The 5,458-nt window shown below is 44.1% G+C and overlaps 1 protein-coding gene across 2 annotated transcripts in view; it reads left to right on the forward strand.

The window, feature by feature from the left end:
* The window catches only part of LOC131881179 (adenosine 3'-phospho 5'-phosphosulfate transporter 1-like), a 23,542-nt gene that overhangs the window by 16,174 nt on the left and 1,910 nt on the right, over positions 1-5,458 (forward strand). The window contains exon 2 of one of the 2 annotated variants that reach the window (XM_059227963.1): positions 1,765-2,097. The exons of the other annotated variant lie outside the window; for it this stretch is intronic. The gene's annotated coding sequence lies outside the window, so the exon portion shown is untranslated. Of the gene's footprint in view, positions 1-1,764; positions 2,098-5,458 lie in introns of those variants that run through there. 2 annotated transcript variants of the gene reach the window in all.

The following is a 5,458-nucleotide window of genomic DNA, read 5'->3' on the forward strand; positions in this document are numbered from 1 at the left end:
AAAGGTTTTAAAGACTTATCTTGCTCTTGGAACCATCAATGAGCAATTTTTGAAGTAGAGGATAGGTTTCATACAGAATATCCTTTATATTTGTAGTTTTAAAGGTTCGTATTTTTGGACACTTTTGGACACTTTTGTCCACTTTTGTCCACCCTTATTTTTGGACACTTTTGGACACTTTTGGACAGGGGTGGACAAAAGTGTCCAAAAATGAAATGCCCACCCTGGGCACCAGGCGGCTGGAACTGCTTCAGGAACGAGTGTATGTAGTAGTCTGAAGTAGTATGTAGTAGAAGTAGTAGAAGTTGCAGAAGTAGCTCAGAGTTCTACAAGTACGCTTTTCTCCCATCAAGCTCCTCGTAGTTTGCATGGCCGGAGGAACGAAAAAGGGAAAAGTGTGCAAGACTTATCTGTGAGTCAGGCTCGGAAAAGAAGACGACGGCGAGCCACCCGTGGCCAAATGAGGACGCGGACGGACAGAACCACGACCCCGAGGGCGCCCAAAGAGGCCACTGCCCACACCCTGGTGCCGCGCGGTTTCAGTGCCGTAAGGAGACCTCCTTGCATCAGGTGCTCGGCCTGTCGATGGGTTGGACAGACACGAGAGAGAGAGATCGAAAGAAAGAGAGGGACCCATACGCACATACACGTCCACCTCCGAGCACGCCGAGACCAAGGGAATCCAAGGGAATCCAAGTCAAGTCTAGAAGGGTTTGGAGGCCACCTCCATGAGGTTGGAGGAAAGGAAGAGAGTGAAAACCGACGCAAACCGACAAGGGAATCATTTTGGGTTCGCCACAGTCATACAAGTCACACGCCGGTGCCATCTATACTATTCTATGTACGTTCGTATGTACATACTACATACATACAGCGTGCATGGACAAACGAATCCAGAATCTTGACGTCATATCTCCGGGTTGGTGTTGGACCATCAAGGCTTATTTCACCTTTCGAAGGTCTTGATCGCGAGTTCCGCATGATTATATCATGTTGCTTTCCAACCATGATCTAATCAGGTTTTTTTATTGGCCATCAATATAAATCGAATGGTAGCTTCTCTTCATCAACGATGGATCAATGCGCAGAAAACCATATGGAACATGCTTGGATTTTTTTTTGCCGACAATTTTGCTCCCCATTCGACAACTTTAACATATCGATAATACAAGGCACTACTTGCACAGTAACCAAGAGTATGTAGTTAGTTGCATGACGTATTTTTGTAGTCGACCCACGTTTTTCATGGATGTCTGTAGAAGTTATGGGGTGCCTAAGAGTTCAGAAAACATCATCATGCCAGCAATGGGGAGGAAGGAAAGAAGGGTGGGGGAAGAACTGGGTTGGGTTAAAATGACAGAACAGAACAGGCGGTGAGGCAACTCAAGCTCCATCCCTCTAGCTAGCGGAGGGACATGAAAGAATGGGAGATAAAGATAGACAGACGCATTTGCCTCCCCTTTTCCTCCCCTCCCCCCCGACGACAAGCCTGGGGCTGGTCTCTTGAAGTTGGGTTTGACCCTCCCACACCCAAATCTAAAACTTGGCGCTGGCGCGGTGAGAATACAAGCACAGGTAACGCTGCAGCCGAAAAGAATCCCTTGATGGATGGAAAACTACTGTATAAACTGTACGTACAGATGCCGGAGAGAAAAACTAAAATCGAGTCAGACGAACGATGATTAGACGTTGTAGCTTGGCTCCAAACCATAATGGACGATTACATGATGATACCGTGATAGCGTTTGTTGCATTCAATTTTAGACCGAGAGGGGACGCCAATGGAGCCTCTGCGAGTGCTCATCAATTTTCGGGCGGAAAACGCGACTAGTTGGGGTTGTGTTCTAAAATTGTTCACCGAGCACTCAATCATGTGGTGGATGGAGAATCACAAGAGAACGAGCTCAATCAATCCGAGTGGTACACATATTCATTCACGTCCATTCATCATGAACTCAAGGCATCTTCTCTGATCCTCCTCGGATGGAGGATAGGAATTTTAATTAAAATTCATGGAAACTTTTGGACGTCCAATTATGGTCATTGCCATGCGTGAAATGAAGTTTTCCACTTTTTATCGGAGATGCCAACACAAACTTTGGAGTCAATGAATCGATTTGAGGTGTTGGTTGCTCCGACGATATGAGTCCCGATCGATGTAGAAGATTACGCTTCGGGCATGATTGAAACGCAGACATAGTGAATGCAGAGGTGGGATGAAGGCGAAATTGCTCTTCGTAGCTAAATGATGCTCAGGCCTCCAGAGCTTCTGCTGTAATGAGAGCGAGAAAGAGTCCTCAAACTGTGTCTAATGGACATCTAATGATGTCTTTTGGGCTCCTTTTCTAATCGTCAACGTCAGTGCTGCCAAAGGAATTACTAAAGGCCCTCGCCATGCTTCAAGTTTATACACCTCTCTTTCTGGGCCTCTCCTGGCGGATGCTCCAGAATTGCTTAAACCAAGTGGCCAGTAACGTGTCCCAATTAGCCAATATCGGTTTTGGGCATTTTTTTTTATTTGAACGTGTCTAATCTATCGTGTGGAGAAAAGTTCCGACACCTGCAGAATAAGCTCTACGTAGATTGTCATGACGTACATGAAGCGGAGTAAAGTCCTTCGATAAGGAAGTGATCCCTGAGCGGCCATCAAAAAGAACCTTTCAAGATATTGGGTGTTCATGTTATCATCACCCCCATTTTTCGGCAGACTCACAAATTCTGAGACATTTCTCTCACTTCCTGGTGGTTAGTTGAAGTTCTTCAATCGGGCGATTGAGCCCGTCAGTCAGACCATCCCAAAACACGATGATATTTGATAGTCTTTCGGAGAGATTTCATCTCCAAAATGGGCAGTCGACAAGATGATCCCTGAAGTCTGACTACGTCTACGTACGGTGCAGTCAGTAATCATTGCCGGATGGCTTGAAGCCACGAATTCGAGACTGCTGTGCTGCCCTTTGATGGTATACACAACGCACACCATGTATACTGTATATCCATATCAATGTATCGTTGGTACGTGCTCCATCTAAATTCATACTTCATTGAGACCTCATACCCACGGCAACTCGGTCGTTCATATCAAAATAATGGTCATGATGTGGATGTCAAGGACAATTTATATTGGCAAACGTACCCTCCAGCCAAAAGGACCACCAGATAACAATTCCAAAAGAAGAGTAAGCTGGAATAATGATAACAACAGTAGCAATAATAACGATGAAAACATGTCCCAAGTCCTTACGCTGTGGTTAATACTAATATCCCTCCAAACGATTATGTAGACCATAAAGTGTGGCGTCGGAGCAATAATTGCATTTCAACCGCAAACCAAGTTCTCGTGAAACGAATTTCTCTTGGACTAGTGAGCAAGCTACTCGTACAACGAGTACCTGAGTTGCAATCAACCAAACAAACCCCGGCAACTTGACCATCATTTCTCACTCAGTACAAAAACCCGAATAAGGACAGGACAAAAAGAGATGAATGGTCCTGGTAAATACCTCCCATCCACGAAGCCAACCAGGCAAGAAAAAAGGAGTGGGATTTCGAGAATCGTCAAATGGAATTAGAAGTATAAATCTTACGGCCCTTTAAGCCTCTGCTCGTAATTTGCCATCTCTTTCACACCTGAGTCGTGGCATGCAATCGGATTCATTTTTATTGCTCTGCTTTGAAGAAGACGAAGAAACGCTCACTTTCAACATTCCGCTCACCCGACTGACTCGGTAAGAATGGCTCCTCCTCTGACCCTTGGAGTGAATTGAGATTTTGGGTTGGTCAGTCAGAGTTGACCATATCACTGGTCACATCATGCGTATGTAAAGATTTCGCCCTGCCATATGCTCAACAATGACTTGAATGGTGGAGGAGACCAAGAGGCTGCTAGCTCAAGCGATGGGTGATGGGCGAACTCAATTTCACTTTTGGTATTCACAGTTTGGTCTTTGCCTTCCGAAAGCGATTGGGGAGGCGCTCTGTGGTGAGGAAAAGGATAACAAAGACGGACGAGGGGACTAGGTTCCGCACTACTAGCATCTTTAGGCCAAATGAATATCATCGTCTTTCGCTAACGTCATGATGCATCCACAGAACTGCTTAATCTTCAAAGGAGAGAGAGAGAGAGAGAGGCTTGCCACGCTTTGGTGACTCGCTCAATCAACCCTTGAAGAACTAGTACTCGCACGTACACCTCGGATTGGAATCTCGAGTTTCCGCGACACAAATCAGCAATGAGCCCTTCTTCGCACCATCTCGGACGAGTTGAAGCCCGAGTACACACGCATGATGATGGTTGGACTGAAGATATTTTGTACAAAAGCACACCCATGAAGCTAGCTTTAATTAGCCAATGAATTGGGACAAAGTTCGTTCGTTAGTTGTCCAATCACTCGCCATTGAAACGAAGCCCAAGTTTAAGACAAGTATTTCATTTAGGTGAAACAAATCATCTTGAATCACGCTTCAAATGGTTCACCCTTAACGCATTTTTGTGACCAATGTGGTGGCTTCGAACCAAGAAAAGATCGGCTATTAAAGTCACTGTAAAACAACGAGGAGCTCGTACTGCGAAGCAACAATTTGGTGGGAACCATGATGGTACAAGGAGACGAAACCCCGCCTTTTGAGCAGAAAAAAAAGATCGTGTCTGACCAAAAACCAAGCCCACTTATTAGAACCAAGCTAAATAGCTCGTATCACGCGATTTTTTGAAGGCCCAAGAAATAAGTGTTTATTAAAGATGTGTTATGTTTTAGAAGATGTCCCACAGAGTTTAGGCTGGACCTAGGTTGGAAAAGTCCCTGGTGGGAAGAAATGAACTTTGACTAAATTTATCTTTGTGATAAAATGTTTGGTAACCGGAGAGATTGTGTACATTTGTCTGGACCATTACATCAATCAAAGTTATGTAATCAATAAGTCCACAGTATGGAGTATTGAAGACTGTTGCTATCTATCATCGTGAATATTATTATTAGGCTTTCAAAGCTAGAGTTACATTTTACCTTATCATTTTGAAAACGACTATCAATAAAAATGGTTCATTTCAATTCCAATTCTCTCTTATCCTCGAAAATGCAAAACGACAAGATTTGTGTGGGCCCAATTATGATGTAATTATTCCATACCCTTTCCGTCCAAAATGTATCATGAGGCGGCATCAAAATCCTTTGAAACTGTTCGTGTGGAAGCATAATTGATCTTGGCCGTGTCGCCAAAAAGGATTTTTTTTCTTTCCACCGAACGACAAATGGTTAAAAGGGGAAAATAACTCGACAAGAACAACGACGGTTAGAGTAATACTGAAATTCAAACATTTTCAAATTCAATCCCCTCGACACTGGGTTTGTAAAGATTGCTTGAATGAATACCACTGTCTTGATCTCCAACAATAAAAGCTTTTGCGCTTTGACTGAAGTGTACGCTGTCAAAAGCACAGTTGATCGTCAATTATGTT

Source organism: Tigriopus californicus, chromosome 5, assembly GCF_007210705.1.
Source record: "Tigriopus californicus strain San Diego chromosome 5, Tcal_SD_v2.1, whole genome shotgun sequence".
In the NCBI taxonomy this organism is placed as follows: domain Eukaryota; kingdom Metazoa; phylum Arthropoda; class Copepoda; order Harpacticoida; family Harpacticidae; genus Tigriopus; species Tigriopus californicus.